The sequence below is a fragment of the Zonotrichia albicollis genome, chromosome 4, assembly GCF_047830755.1.
Source record: "Zonotrichia albicollis isolate bZonAlb1 chromosome 4, bZonAlb1.hap1, whole genome shotgun sequence".
Taxonomy (NCBI): Eukaryota; Metazoa; Chordata; class Aves; order Passeriformes; family Passerellidae; genus Zonotrichia; species Zonotrichia albicollis.
In genome coordinates this window covers 52,905,672-52,922,566 of record NC_133822.1, presented here as the reverse complement: position 1 = coordinate 52,922,566, position 16,895 = coordinate 52,905,672, and the positions used below count along the sequence as shown (strand labels likewise).

General features: G+C 35.7%; 1 long non-coding RNA gene across 8 annotated transcripts in view; it reads right to left on the bottom strand.

Moving 5' to 3' along the window:
• Positions 1-16,895, bottom strand: part of LOC141728847 (uncharacterized) — a 42,573-nt gene that overhangs the window by 23,101 nt on the left and 2,577 nt on the right. For all 8 annotated transcript variants that reach the window (XR_012580087.1, XR_012580089.1, XR_012580083.1 and 5 more), the window contains exon 2: positions 1-16,895. This exon is cut by the window's left edge. This is a non-coding gene — a long non-coding RNA (uncharacterized LOC141728847).

Here is a 16,895-nt window from a genome sequence, read left to right as displayed (position 1 = left end):
ATCATCATCTCATCTATGCAGATCAGAGATGTTTTTAAGCAAGGCATTTTAAAAACCTTTTATTATAGTATATACACAGTCTACTTAAGTCAAGTTTATTGGGATTTGTGCTTGTAACTGGCCATTGGAAGGTGCGATAGAGCATCCTTTCTCCTAGTCAGGAAGGAGATGTGGCTTTCTCATCAGCACGTGATTGCAGCCCTTTGGGCTTTGTTCTGAAAGAGAAGTCCTTATGGTACAGAGCCCTTATGACAGATGTGTTCTCAGATCTTCATCTTTAGATGGTAATGCAGAGCATAGAGCTGTCATTCAAGCTTTTCCCACTGTCATCTTTGCTAGTAAATAATGTACTTGATTCAGTACCTTTGGAGCTTTATATGGCTGTCAATGCACTTAGAAATAATAGGTTAGTGCTCCTGCCAGAAGTAAGGAGAGTTATAGTGGGGGATCATCAAAGGAATCAAGTGTGTTACAGTTATATCTTATCCCTCCCTCCCAACCTGGGATCTTGATTTTTCTGCAAACATTTCTTACAGATTTGCTTATCCCCTCGAAAAATCAGAAATAATATTTCTCAGAGAGACACTATAAAGTCATGTCCATGAGATTCTAAAACCAGCAGGCTGATGATTTACTTTTCAATGACAAAAGACTTGATCCGCTCTTCTTCACTTCAGGCCATTATTCTGTGAAGTACCTCTCATTCTAAGTCTCAAAAATCATACTGAAACTGAAAGGTAAAAGCACTGCGCAGAGAATGCCAGTTCAGCCCTTTACAGATCCACATTTCTACTGCAGCCCATGCACTTGGCTGAGGATGTAGCCACAGCATTAAATTTGTCTTATTTCAATAAATAGTGTAAGTGTGTAACGCGATGATTACCTACAATGTTTTAAAATGTGATTTAACATTCCTTTAAATAAATACATCACAAAACCATCAGCATGGAGTCTTGTGAGGAAAATTACAATAAAAGAGATTTTTTCAAAAAGCAACAACACTGTTCTTTAAAACGCTGTATTTTAAAAACACTATTACTACTAAATTGTAATATAATTGCAATTAATTGAAATTACTACAATTAGAATTCTTTTTCTTTATGTATCATATTATTAGTTTCAGAAACCTGACAACTGCAAAATCTCTTGTTGTTTCTGTTGCTCTTAAAAAATTGACTACAGTAATCTTCAGACAAAGACTCACAAATTATATCAATGTACCAATTTGATTAAATTTGAAAACTACAAAATTATCATTTAGAATTAAGTGATAATATAAAAAATCTATAAAGAATTAAATAAATGGCAATATTTCCGTGTTTATATTTTGAATGTGTCTGTGTATTTATTTTATTGTATTTTATATACATTCTGTGTCAAAATGTTTCAAAAGATGATGTCCACTTTAATAATTTTTAAGAGAAATAGATTTGGATACCAGGGTTGTCCAAAGATGTATCAGTTCCTCTTTAAAATTCAAGAAGCTGTTCTGTTCTACTGACATATCTCTAGACGAATTTATTACTTGGAACTGCTATTTATAACAAATACCTGAAAAAAATGTGATACCATAGGAGTGACATCAATAGTCCTTCCAAAGATCTATTGTGGGCCTAGGCTGAAGATATCATTGCAATCTGTTATATTTATGAAAGTCCTGTTTAGATCTTCTCTTTACTCACTTCTGTAGTTCTGGGTTTATAACACATTCATAGTTTTTTCTTTGCACCTCTCTTGTCTAGTTTCCTCTTCTAATTTCCATTTCTGATCTGGTGTCCCTGCAGCATTCCAATTCTAAAAAAATCTGCTAAACACGTATGTGTAGCAGAGGGTAAAAGAATAGTTTACTTCAGCCGTGAAGGGGAAAAGCAAGCCTTTAGTGCAATCTTTGCCCACTCCCTGTTATTGAAGTCAGCCTGACGTTATCTGTTTCTATCTCCTTGACTACTCATGTTTGAACATTTTTTGGATTAGAGGAAAATGACCCCAGCAGTAAAACCTTATCTCATTTGTCTATGTCTACCCTGCTGAATAAAGTAGGAATGGAAAGCAAGCTCTAACCCTGAACCCAGCCATTCATTCTGCTTAATAATTTACATACTCTCTGGCATGTTTTTCATGTGTACCCTCCTACTTTTCTGGAAAATGCTTGGCATTGCAAGAACAAAGGGCCACCCCCATCCAGAGCTCTCTCCACCCTTCAATCCCCTGCTAACCTACGATCACATCCAGCACAATTCCAGCAAGTCTTCCACCTTGAATACACCCACAAGTCCTGTCTATGACTCCTCAGAACCTGTAACAGATGCCCTCAGTAACAAGCTCTGAAAACAACACTCTGAGCTTCAACATCCTTTCATTATTTCAAACATATTAACTGACATATAAAGAAAATGAAAATTCATTACTATATCTTTGGATCCAAGGACATTGTCCCAGGCACAGCCCAAGGCTAAGAACATTATGTGGCTGTGGCCAGTCTGTGTCAGCTGTCCTTAGAGCTGAAGAGAGTTCCCTGGCTGTTACACGTAGGAGGTGTCACAGGTTGTTGCAGGGATGAAGATGCAGGTCAACGCTACTGCTGGTACAGATAGTCACCAAACTTGTCAAGGCTTAACTATTTATGGGTCCACATTCTTAGTATGAGGGCCTGGAGGGAAATAGAGTTTATATAAAGTTTTCCTTTTTTTTTTTTTTTTTTAACTAAAGAGACTTCACTAAGCATTTTGGATTCAGCTGCTAAATTCTTCCCTTAGGCTAAACACATAAACAATCAAGAAGGGCTCAACTTTTTTAAGGCACATCTGATGCTACCTTTTGAATGTAGCTCACCATACAAATATCTTGCAGAGCATTATGTCTTTCCCTTCAACTCCAACAAGCATAAATCAACAGCTTTCATATCACAAGTAAACTGCCTCCCAGTAAACCTGCAGCTTAGATGGGGCTCACAGTGATATCCAAAGGACCCAGCTAAAAGTGTTAGTTTTGGATAGGCTTTATAGTGTTGCTGACATTATTATTTTGTTTTAATCCTACACTAAATGAGATGTGCATAAATTATCTAGGGAGAGTTTAAACCTATGTATAATGCCTTCCACCAGGAAGCTCCAACCTCTAGCAGTGTGACAAGTGAATGCAGCCCAGTAATCACACTTTTTCAGGCAAAGGTTTCTGAAGGAAGCACTTGTGTCTTGTCATAGACTGAACTCTCTCTTGCCAGCTCATGAGACTGTCCAGCAAGCAGTTTCTAGATTGGATCTTTTGGGAAATTGTCTTTAGGTTTCTAAGACATAATGGAGTTCAAACTTTTCAAGACAAAATAATTTTGCAATCATATACATTACTCCAAACCTCTAGACAGAAAAACAAGGGCTCATTACATACAGACATCTCCAGATTCAGAATAGGAGAAGAGTATGTGTCTTCTGATAAATTTTGATCAGGTATGGAAAGCATAGAACTGAAAATTCAATATATGTGAATCACAGAAAATCACTTTTAAAGATCTTAGCAGAAGACATTGTTCCATAAAAATACAATAAAGGCTACTATCTGAATTAGAATAGCTGTAGGGAGTAGGGAATTTGGTGCTGAAGGAGTTAAGAATTATACTCTTTTTTGAGTGGGAAGTTGAAGGGGAAAAAAGCAGGCAGAGAATCTGCCTGGCCTCTGCAAATGATGCAAAAAATAATCAGCTTTGGAGAGGATAACTACTTGTCTTTTGGCAAAATTATTATGGTGTGTTTCAAAAATTGTTGTCTGCATGAGACATCCCAAGATTATTGTTAAATCAATGGTTGCCTACTGTTGTGAATGGCCTCAATTAAGAACCAGGGTAAACTTCATAGATTGATGAAAATACTTATGTCAATACACTTCTTAATGGACAGCTTTATCTAACAACATAGTGCAGTTAAAGAAAATATTTCACTCATAAATTTATATCATGAATTCTTTGAATAAATAAGTTTCATCCTTTCTAGAGTCAATACATAGCTAATAGGTCAATAACTACAGGGAGCAACTCGAAGCTTGAATAAAAGAAAGAAGACATATATTCAAAAACTTAATTCAGATCTTAATTTTAAAACAATGTCAAAATAAGTTAAAGATAAATATATGAGTAAGGACAGTAAACAGAAACCTTGAATGTGGTTAATGCTATATCCCATTTCAGTAGAAAGAGATCATAACACTTATCAGATAAGAGAAGCTCTAAAGTGCATCCATTTGGAGTGAGGAGTTTTGGGAAGAAAATATGGATGAACGCTGGGAAGAAAAGTTCATTTTAATGTAGATGTCCAATCTTAAAAATGATTGGAACAACATAGTCATAAATAGCAGAAAATTGAACTTGATTGCCAAAAACGCCCTTTGAAATCCTCTTTCCGAGACTTAGAGAAAGAAACCTCTGATAGCACTGTGCATGCATCAAGAAATTTTAGATTCTCAGTAAGACACTTTCATGACTTACCTAGAAACTTCAAAACTGCATAATCAAGAGCAACTTCAGTTTAAACAAATACAGTTCACCTCATTCATGTTCCTTCTTTCAAAAAAACAAAGGTTATATAGCACTAATAGGTTAAAATGACCTCTTGTTTCCTTTTACTAATTTGGATTTAATTTAGGCTCTAATCTCATCCACAAACTGAAGCCATCAGATTATGAAAACTCATTTATTCCTAATTTTCTGTGTGTAAGTGTATATGTGAAGGTGGGACAAAGAGAAAGAAGACTTTTGTATTAAGGAGGTAAAGTAATAATATGACAGGAAATAGGATCTGATGTAATTCTGCTTGATGTTCCTTCAGTCTACAAAATACTGAGATATATGACAAAGAAAAAATATCTGTCCAAATAGGGTTGAGGAAGTCACTATGCCCCATAAGCATAGGAATAGAGGGAGCTGCTGCTGTGCATCAGTATCTTCTTTTTTTTTTTTTTTTTCCCTGAATTTGCATTTATGCTTTTCAATTCTTAAAGTCAAATGTATTTATTCTGTAAATCCAACACTCGGTGCATTTGACAAACTAGAAATAGTTCTTCCCTTCTTTCCTGTAACTGCAGTAATTTAGTAACATGATGCAAAATGAAACATACCCCATAGCAAACACCTTATTGTGCTAAGTGTTCCCAATGGTATCTTTTATTTCTGCTTTGTCTTCATCCATTGAAGGACTGCAGCTAAGGCTGGTTTCAGATAAGGTGACATGAGTAGAGATGATGGTGATGATGATAATTTTACAAAATATAAATTCTTCCACAAAATGCATTTTCAGTCCCTTCAAAATGTGCTCATTACCAGAATTTTCAAAATTTCATTACATACACACAAATGGAGGACCATCATTACGCCTGTTTAATCCATTGCTCCCGAATTCATACAAAATATGGCAGTACATGAGTCAATTCCCAGCTTTCTCACAGATCCTAGGTTAGCATCTTAACTTCAGGGTACAAAGCAGAAATGGGAGAGCATTTTTAGCTTTAACTCTGCTGTATTTTAGTGCTGTTAAATCCAGTGGTTATGGAAAGGTTTTCTGAACCACATATTATCAAGCTGTTTCTCTCTCTGACTCAGTGATGTCTCATATAAAATGGAGTGCCCCCAACATGGGGCTATCCTACCTATAAATTTCCCAGCCTTCATACACTCCACATCCCATCTCCTATGGTTCTTGCCTGAACTCAGGTTTGTTCTCTTTCTGACTGAGGATAGGAATGTGAAACAGTTTATTTCATAGTTTAAATTATTAATTTCTCCTGGGGCTATAGATATTCTGACAATAATGCAGAGAAGAAAAAAGATGAGGCTTCTCTTAATTCTGGTAGAATTGTCCTCTTTTCAAAACCATTCACAACTTGGCATTTAGGATCAGAGAAGTTTAAGATTTTATTCCTGTAAGCTGAACTGAAAACTAAATCTAAGTTACACAGTGCACATGGATAACACTCAAACAGAAGGAAAGATTTGGCTTTCTCCAGCAGCTTTGTCTGGATCTGGTCCATCTTCTTTGTTTTTTCTTACCTGTGCTTCAAGAAAATTGTTAATACAAGGCCATATGACATTTTAGTCTCAAACTAAGTAATTTTTTTTTCATTACTCTCAGAACTATGTAGATAAATAAAACTCCAACTGCAAAACACTTGTTTTTCAGAATAAAAATTATTTCTATTGCTTAATTTGGAAGCAAAATTAAAAAATCAATTCTTTGCACAGCCATAACATATAATCAGTGTCATTGACTGACACAAATTCCCTGAAGTACAAAAATTAATTGAAAACTATATCCTTTTGTTATTGCTGAGATCTGTCACAAGTAATTTTAGAATCACTTATTGATCTTTCATTATTAAGATTTAGAAAAGCATTCATTTGCTAATCTGAACACTTCTGGGTTCATTCACAATAAAAATAATTACCATACCCATAGCAAAATGAAATACTCAGAAAAAACACCAACAAATTACTCGAAATATTACTCTAATATAGAAAGAGATTTCCTCCATCAGAATTTTTGGTTGTTTTTTTTTTTTTTGAGGGTGAGCTGTTTGTTTGGGTGGCCTTTTCAAAATGTTTTTAAGCCACAATATCTTCATCACTTTTGTTCAGGATAATGACAGAAATGTATGACAAAAGTACTAAATAACACACTTCTCTAAGACACAAAATTAACTGTATAGTCATATATGCATAACAAAAAATGAATGTTGGTTTATAAACAAGAAATCAGTCCCATTGTGTTTATTCAAAACATGACTATAATTTTCCAACTTTGTCTCCTTTAAAAATTCTCACTGAGAAATGAATGGGAATTGAATTCATTATATATGCATCCAATTTGCCTTATACATCTTTTGGGTGTCATTGCCTTATTTTATCTGACAATTTAAAATGATCCATATCCCTACAAGAAGACTGGTAGGCAGGGTTTTCAAATGAATATTACTTCTTTTACTGTATTTTTGTAACTCTGGTTAGCTAATTTTTTATGAAGTCCATAAGAAACTGAGAATATAGTTGTCATATGTGGGAGAAAGAACTCACTGAACACCAGTATTTCCTATCAAAGCAGAAAATAGCTGAACATTGAGAATTTCTACCTGTGCCATGTCTGAACACACTCAACAGAGAGATGTTACACACATAAAACAAAAATCTTCTCCACGAATATCCCAGCTCAGCTGCCAGCAGTGGCAGGTCTGCAGCAGCTGCATTGCTGGCCTGTGTTCATTAGCCGTAGCTTTGGGCTTGCCAATGAATAAAACATTCCTGCTCCTGCAAAGCTTTATGGGGTTCACACCATCTGTAAAAAGAGTCTTTATAACTTACACAAAATACAAGTAGAGCAAAATTGTGCTATTTTTTAGCTTCTACTGGTATTATATCTACACTACAGGATCCTTTCAAAGCACACTTTTCAAATGGAGCACGTTAGCAGCTTTGGAGTACTTTAACAACCTGCAGTTAAGTGACCAACAAAGTTTTGTCTTTATGTTTAGGTGCATACCTTGGTAAGCAGACAGGACCAGGCTGAAATTTCTCTCATTGCATCTAAAATAAAATCAGGGAAGATATTGCAAGCCTCATCTTTTCCATTTTGTCACTTTTCAATGTTGAATACTGTAGAAGTCTAATACCCTGAAAGTTCATAAGTTATCATGATAACATGGCTTTTGGTTATATTTTCTTCAGTTTAATGAAAAATGTGCTTATCCAATGCAGAAGTATCACCCAAAATTTGAAGTCTGTGACAAGTTATTGTACTAGAGGACACAGGGTGGATATAATGAACTATTGAGCAGTCAAAACTCAGCCAAACCCATTGTGATAAATCTGGTTTGAGTCCACAGATTCCTTTTCATGCGAAAAAGGATGGCAATATGCAAATGAGGGAAAAGTCAGAAATAAAGAAATTTCATTTACCTTTAGATTTTTAAACTGCTGCTGTTTATACTTGTGCCAACACACCAGCTCATCTTTATAGTCAACAGAGATAAATGGGTAGTTCAAGAAGACAATTCCTTTGACACATTTTAGACCTTTTTGCTGAAATTAACTGTGGCCTTCAGACACCTATTTCTAATCACTGAGAATAAGCCAAGATGCTTAGCTCCAATGTAGCTACTACTTTGAACTTTCATTAGGTTTCATGAATAAAACCTAGAGTAACTGAAATTCCAAATGCCACTGGCAAAGGCTCCTCCCCATGATGAAACTCTTTAATATGGAATGTTTGTGACCTTGCTGAACTTTCTTATGACCTTGCTGCACACACAGAACACTCTAAGCCCTTTGGAAGGGGCTGCTATATTGTGTCTACCACCACAACTCATCACTGTTTGAAAGATAAAAGATAGGAAGAGTAGATTGCAATCAGAGATGACAGGTCCTCTTAGCCATTCCTTTGTCCTCAGCCAAGAGCAGGTGTATTTTCTACCAGATTTGCCAAATTGTACTTTTCTATGAAAGTAGTTAAATGATTTTATGAAGTATTACTGAAAAAATAAAACCAAACCCTACCAGAAAACCTAACTCTCTAATATTCAGCTACCCCAGATTTTTGAATGGGTGGGCTCTTGAGAATAAAAATCCCGAGAAAGCTGTATTTAAATGTATGGTTATTTTTGGCCATTCTAACTGCAGTAGTGGTAAAATGTTCCTATATTCCGTTTTATGGCCATGATGATTTTATATAAAACCTATACCCATTATTCCAATGATTTGTATGGGACAGAAATATCTGTAGATCTAGATAGTTAATGTGCAGGCTAATGGGAGCTACAGGGTAATAATCTGCCCTTAATTCACTGACTTCTTTCAAAAATTCAGCTCTCTGTGCAGCCTATTAATCTACTAATGATTCAAACCATTTCTAAAGTATACAGGCATCAATTCCAGCCTTGCAAGAATTTGTTTGCATCTCACTGGTTTTCTTCAATGTCAAGGCACTATCCACAGCATCAAGCTACTCTATTTTAAGAAATGCCTTCAGAAAAGATGTCCTTATCAGGAAAGATTTTTCTATTTAATAGGAAAAAATATATACACAGTATACAGAACAGATGAACTAAAATTTAATGAAAAATATTCTATTGACATTTAAAAAAACCTCCCAAACTATTTGTTACATATCCAATAATCATCACAGTTCTATAGGATATTTTCATATTGGAAAATTGGAAAGGTTTAGAGGACTGGTTCTGACATCATTTATTTCCATAGCTATTCCTGAGTACTACTTACACAGAGTAATGGGAAGGGTTGCAGACAGCTATGCGTTCTCTGCATAGATCTTTTCAAATTGCATTTCTTTTCTTTTTGAGCTATTTAATTGCCTAGTTTTCAAGTGTCATATCTTTGTTTCAGGGTCTGCAACTATCCCGTAAAGCAATAATATCCTTCATAAATAGAATGGGAAAAATATATGATATTTCTATGATAATTTCTATTTGAAAAGTTGCACAAGGAACTTCAAGGACTTTGTTTCCAACTAGCTGTTCTAATTCTTTTCTGGGTATGTAAGGTTCTTATATAGCTTGTTCATTCTATATTAGAGCAACTAATATCAGAGATTTGAGTCCTCCTTCTCTTGGCCTCATCTTCATCTGTTCAGGCATGCTGGCTGGCTGCCACTGCTCTGCAGCTGTCTAGGCTCTGTCTCTGTAGCTGAGGCAGTAGCCACACTCTGTAACCTTAGTTTGACCATTACTTGGACTGTGTAATTTGCTATTGCTTCCTGATTTTATTTTGTGGTTAGATTCTAACCTACTCCATAGTATATTAGCTGGATTAGATGGAGATTAATCTTCAGATTAACCCAATGGTCTAAAAACCCCTGTGTTGTTGATGTTATGAGAAGCAAAAATCTCTAGGATAGGGGATGAATGACTCTACAGTAGAAAGAATCACTACAAAGGAAACAAAATCTATGTTTAAAGCAAATAATTTTATTCACATGGAACTGTAAGGTAAGTAAGACATTTGGACACAAAATTCTGAATAATCTTGTGCATCAATAAATGCAGTGTCAGATTATTTCAGGTTACCAACTCAAATAATCCTGTTAATATCTTAAATGTATTAAATAAGCCTGAGAGGTCCAAGATGTACATTGATACACATTTTTAGAACACAAGCACATGAAGATACCCAAGATTGCTTTACCTGGCCAATAGCTTCAGGTACTGTTGTATGAAGTGCACGAGTCACAGCAAATGGCAAGAGAAGATCTAACAATTTTACAGAATCCTGATTTGTCTTTGGGAGAAACCCAGGAAAGTTCTTTTCACTATTTTTGTCAGGAACGTAGTGATATAAAGAAATATATTTTTAAAAGTATTTTTCCACTTTCTGGGGATTTCATCCTGTAGAGAACTGCAAGACAGAAACTGACAGTACATTTCACATGATGCCATAACTTTTGTCTGTGTTCAGATAGAGCTTAGAGAATAACTCAGTTCCCTCTGAAACATCTGCAAAACAGTTCATCAGCAGACAAGGCACCAAGAAGGGTACACAGATTGCATTGACTCTTGTCTAGAACAAGAGTTTACACATATAATGTACACCTGAGCCCTTCTATATCGATGCCTAAGATGTCTCAATCTTCACCTAAGTCTCACCCTAGACCACAATAAATTGTTGCACAATTCAAGCTATTTGATAAGAAGTAGATATTTGAATACCAATCCAGCATCAGACTTGTGCATCCAAAGACATTGCTGACAATGAGACAATGACTGACGAAAAAATGTACATTGTAAAAAAGAAACTATTATTACTGATTTTGTGGAATAAACAAAACAAAACAGTGCGATCCTGGGGCACCAACAGAAGTTACATCAGGTCTTACTGTTAAAGAAAAAGAAAGTCACCAAAAAGTAAGAGGACATATGTGAATACCTGCAAACACATTGCCATTGGCATTTGTTGGGAAAACAGTGTTTGTTAGCAATCTGAGACCTTCCCTGAATGGAAAGTTGACTTTCTACATAAATATTGTGGTTTTTCTTCTTCAAAATTCTCCTGGTGCCGATTGCGTGTTAGGAGAAGAACTTGTTTGGTAAGTCCCCTAAAATGTAGACACACATTTTTGACCTGATCAACAAAGAAAGTAAATACATTATATACTGATTATTTTTACAGTTTTGAAGCATACCAAGCACTAGTATTCCAACCATACTTCTATTTCTAAAGTTTGACCCACTCTGTAAAAATGTGATTATTCCAGAAGTTAGTCGCAAAGTAAACCAAGATTAAAATAATAAGACATAATGCCATGAAGTGAAAGTTCTTCATGCATGATTTTGACCATATATTCTAGTGCTTTCATCAGAATGAATAACAAGTGAAGTACTGAACATTAGTTCAATGTACTCATGGTATTCAAGAAATTCATTATGTTCTGTGAACCTCCTCAGGAGTTGGACTGTCATGTTACCTTGAGTGCAGACTATGATCCCATCAGAGTATGCTCAATGATGCTTAACATTTCTGCAAACCTATCTACTCTCAAGGGCTTTATTCAGGGTATTATAGCTGCAGGAGGGTCCACACGTAGTTCCTTAGGCAGCCAGCTCTCAAGCAAGCAGGGGTTTAAGTGCCTTCATGATGAAATTCAGAACCCTTTAGGGGGGATCCTTTTCCTTTTTCCTGATGGTAGAGCAAAGAGCTTTGGAAACACTCAGGCATGATGTTTGTTTGAAGAGTTAATCTAGGTCATGTGCCTATATAAAATAGACACCTTCATCCCCCGATATTTAGAGGGCTGACTTGATATTTGAGCACAACCAGATAATGAAGGATCTCTCCCTTCATGCACAATTAGCGAACTTGACCACAAATAGTTCGTCTGTTCAGACCTCCTACAGTAGAGCCTAAATTTCAGTTATATAGTGTGAGCTTGAGCTGAACTATTTATTCTGCACTTGTTGAATCTGTATCACAGCACAGAAAAAGATTGAAATACTCAAAGGATTCATAAGAGAGAGAAGAAAGTAAAATAGATCTGCTTCTTCCTAATTACAAGGATGCTTCCCTCTGAGTGATGCTTTCTTACTTCTGACTCTGCATATTATTCTAAGTATTATTTGAAGTGTTTACAAAAGCGTGTTGCCAACATCTTTTTAGATTATAATTATTGCTATATTGCATTCTTGTATAATAAATACTTAGGCAGATTTTGGAATTTTATCTAAAAAGCAATTTTTTGGCACTTCATCTTCTTTTAAAAGGAAATAAAAATAAATGAGTCAGAATGAAAATTCTCCTGCTACCTAAGAAGTTTTGTAATCTAATGAAGTTAGGCATGTGTTACAACACAGTTATAATTTACAATTGTACTTGTATCTAAACTGAGGAACTGATATAAAAAAGGGCTCTAGACTGACCAAAGTCTATCACTAGGATTATAATGGAAAGATGAATCAAGCCTCAAAACAGAAAATGGTAATTTAAAATTTTTCATGCATTTGTAAGCTTTAAAGCTTTGCCATTTTTTTGTTTTAGCAGTCATAAAATGAGATAGGAAAGGAAAACATCCTCAACAGACAATGCATAGAAGCAGAATTGACATATGTGCAAAACTAATTCATGTCCAGTACCATAGTAAAACAGATATTAGAACAATACCTAAAAATAAAAACAGCAGTTACTTTTTAAGATTTACAGAGACTGTTCAAATGAATTACATTATTTCTGCAGCTAGCAACATGGACACATGCAAATGTTTTGTTAAAGGATTTTGAGAATTTCATATATTGCTTTCCTAGCTACTGTAGTGTAACAACTGATACTCTAACTACCACTGTAATTGTAGCAAATAATACAGTAAAAAGGTTTGATGACACAAAACACAAAAGCATGTGTTTTGCTCGATGCTCTTTCAGTGTAAATGCACAGAATTTTTTAGATAGAATTTTTAGAGACAGATTTTTAAAAGCATCTTTCAAAGTAAATTGAGCAGCAAAAGTCTTCCTCTTTTTCTTTTTTGTTTGGTTTTTTTTTTGGTTTTGTTGGTTGTTTGTGGGTTTTTCGTTTTGTTTTGTTTTGTTTTGTTTTGTTTTGTTCACCTCCACAAGAATTAATATTACACTGGCAGCAGTTATTTCCTGTGATCCATCTGAGTGGTTTAACAAAATAGACAGATGTCAGTGGATCCATTCAAGCACTTCTATGATGGAAAGATGCCACTTTCTTTTTTGAAAAGGCCAAAAACTTTTTTTCTGTGCCCACTCTCACAAAAAATCTCATGTTCTTTCTCTACAATCAATATAGTTCTATAAGAGATCAGAACCTAGCAAGAGGAGTTACCAAATGGTATCAGTTTCTTTGTATGTTTATGCAAGATTTCACACTTTCTGTAGGTCAGAAATTTGAGAATCATGAGTGACTTGAACAGAAAGACTCTTTAGGACTCTTTTAAAATGCAGCTACTAAGATCAACACATTCTTTCACTCATAGACATCAGCCCTTCCCCTCCATTCTTTGTGCTCATGGTAAATAAAACAAAGATAGTTCCATTATCTTAATATAAATATAAATTTCACAAAAAGAGAAGTATCTTGCCCCACAGACAACCGTGGTCAGCATGGCAGGAATACTACCACTTGCACAGCAGTATAAACAAAGTAGCATAGAGGGTAAAAAGTGTGTGCAACTAGTTTTCTATTTTGGCAACTGTAATTTAACAAAGGGCCATGATGCTCCCGGGATTTTGGTCACCTGTCTTACAGAACTACAATCCTTTTTCACTCTATTGCAATAATGATTTGTATAACTGAATATGCCAAACTGCCTTTCCAACAACTTCAATACTACTTCAGAACTGATAGGCATGAACTGCTACTGCATTTTCAGTGTTATTAGGCAAAGCACTGATCTGGGAGTTGAGTTCATCTGTGACCTACCTGAGTTGTTACCTCACTTCTAGAAGAGAGGCTTATTATCTCTCCCAGGTTTCCAGATGGCTTTTCAATTATCTATTTATCTTGTGCAGTTCTAGTGACTAACTGCTTCAGCTGATAACTGCCAGCTGCCTCAAATTCTCTGTGATGCCTGATAGAGATCTTTCACAGTCGAGTCTGTTCCTGTAGTTACTATGTGCTGTGTTCTGTGTCACCGTGAGCTGCAAAAGAAAACAATTTGGTTGGGCCATGGTTGATGGTTACAGAGAAAACTAACCTCAATGGAAAGACACGCTCTGGCTATCTACTATCATAGAATTCTATGTTCTAGTTATATTTATATGAATTTTATCACAAAACTTGAAGTACATGTATCTCTTTCACTAACAGGACCAGGATTAAGTGTTTTGCTAGTGATATAAGTGTTATGTTATGCGTATGAATGAAGGTGGAGTGAGACACAGGCTGACAACTACTAGCAGTTGATATAAAGCTTACAGAAGGTGGCCTAGATTATTTGCCAATATAATACTCGTGTTATTATCCTATGTGTCACTTGGAGATGACAAGAATACACACCACACCAGCCTGCTTATGGACATGAGAGAAGTTTGAGATGTGTATTTATGGAACCAAAATAAGTGCAGAAAAAATAGAACATAATCAGAATGCAATCTGACGTAGGCCAGAACAACACATGATCGTAAACATGCACCCTTTAGATTCAGACTCGGGGACAAGAAGACATAACTTGTAATGTAGCAGAGAAGTTCTAAGCTTAGAAGAGACCTGTAAAAATTCTGGATTCAGCTAAAACTGTTTGACAAGTGGCATGTGGGGAAAAGGGATTATTCCAAAGGGGACTTACCCAAACAGTTAGTGGAGAAACTTACAAAAAGTACCATCAAGTATTCAACATTTGTAGCATTTTCTTTTTCTCTAGTGAAAAAATAGCATTTAAAAGTCTCTTATGTTAATATCACTAAAAAACCTCAATCTGTTACAACAAAAACAGGACAGTGTTTAACATGCAACCTCAAAAAAATCTATCTATCAACTGAACACAAAATTAACAACCAGAGAGGTGACTCTTGTCATACATTTATTAGTTGATTTAACTTCTTCTTAACAGTTGATTTAATTTCTTATTAGCAATTAGTTCACTGAAAAGTACAGAATGCCACACTCCCATACACACACACACATGCACACAGAGATCTGAACCGTTAGTAGCTTCTTAAAATTCACTCAGAAATTATTAATAGCTATCACTCATTAAACATTTTTAGTTTGAATAATAGACTTCCTACAGCAAAGGTGCACCAAGACTGGAAAGATGCAGAATGCCAACAGGGTTTTTCAATCTACAACTGAGAACCAAACCACTTCAGTGCCTTCACTCTACACACACTCACAGAGGAGTGTATTCACTTAAAAACATGATATCACTGCAATCAAAGTCCAAGTAAAAAATTAATTAATTCATCAACTTCTAGCCTGAAGGTTCATGGTAATTTTTGTGCCTTTAAGCAGGCTGGAGGCACAAAGCATGCTGCATCTGAACTTGTGCCAACTGTAGGCCAGAACCCCACACTGTTACACCTGCAGCTAGCTTATGTTCTGACTCTGCCTTGCACTAGAAAACACCAAATGCAATGAAGCACACAGCAACACTGAGTCAATTAAGATCACCTTTCCTACAGAGAGTGGTCTGAAAAGAGGTATTGAAAGAAGCTGCATGAGGCGCATAGGTATATACAGAAGATGTTTATGGCTGTAATGGTTAACATATGGTAATACAATCTGCTATATCTATATAGATGTTAATATATGCAGTATAATATAAATACAAATTTATTTACAAGCACAGAATACATCAGCTTGCACTTTTGTAGCACTTTGTTACATACAGCATGCAACACGGACTATGTACTACAGCAAATACTGTCTGTGTGACATACGACATATAAGTGTAATATTATAAATTTTACACTGTGTAAATTTATTTTGTATAATATTTAGCATAAATTTATAAATGAAAAATAAATATTTATATCTATATAAATATATATTTATTTTAGTTGGACATATCATTGGAGGAAATAGAAGTATGCAATAAAAACCAGGTATCATTTCTATCTTCCTATATTTATTTTTCAGCTCTCTTTGAAAATTACTTTCCTGAAATTATATAAAACATCATGCAAGCTTTACTGTTTCTCTGTAAAGGGCATTGTAGACATGCTTTGCATTTTACAGGAATGTCTGAGGTCCCATATGGCCTACAATTTTCTTCAGGGCATAAAAAGTGTTTGAATATGGAGGACAGCTTTAGACTGCTGTAATACCAAGAATACAACTTTGATTTCATCACTGGAAGCTTTTTTTAACAAAAGATTTTACATCCAATTTCATCCCAATTTCAACATTTTTTACCCTGTAGTTGTGGACCTGCCTGGAAGAGTTTGACCATGGCCATCAGTACCCAAGCTTTCTTTGCTTGCATGCCCAAGAGTCCTGGCTTAGTGTCTGCTCTCCCTCCAGCAGGCTTAGAGGGCCCCTCGTGGGTCCTTGGCCTTCCAAAGCCCTTAGTGCATCCTGCTGCCAGGACAGACAGAGTGACTGTGAGCAGGCTGGGAACAGGCTCCTTTGACACACTTGCACAAGAGATGGCTGGTGTTGCTAGCTAAATAACGCAACTGTGACTTCTACTTGCTGCCCTGGCAGTCACCGTGTTTGCTCCTAAAAATGCCCCTGGACTCAGATGCATAAATCAAGTACTACTTAGCTTATGCAATGTCACAAATTGACTCCACGCTGCTCAGTTTGTTTCAGGAAGAACAGTGTTTGCCCTCTCTACCAGTGAACTACTTACTGTTCCTTATGAGTACAGTGCCAGAAGCTGCCCAGAAACTGCAGAGAGCTGGCTGCTTTACAGACATGTGACAAAGTATTCCCTCCTGAATCTGAAAAACTTGGC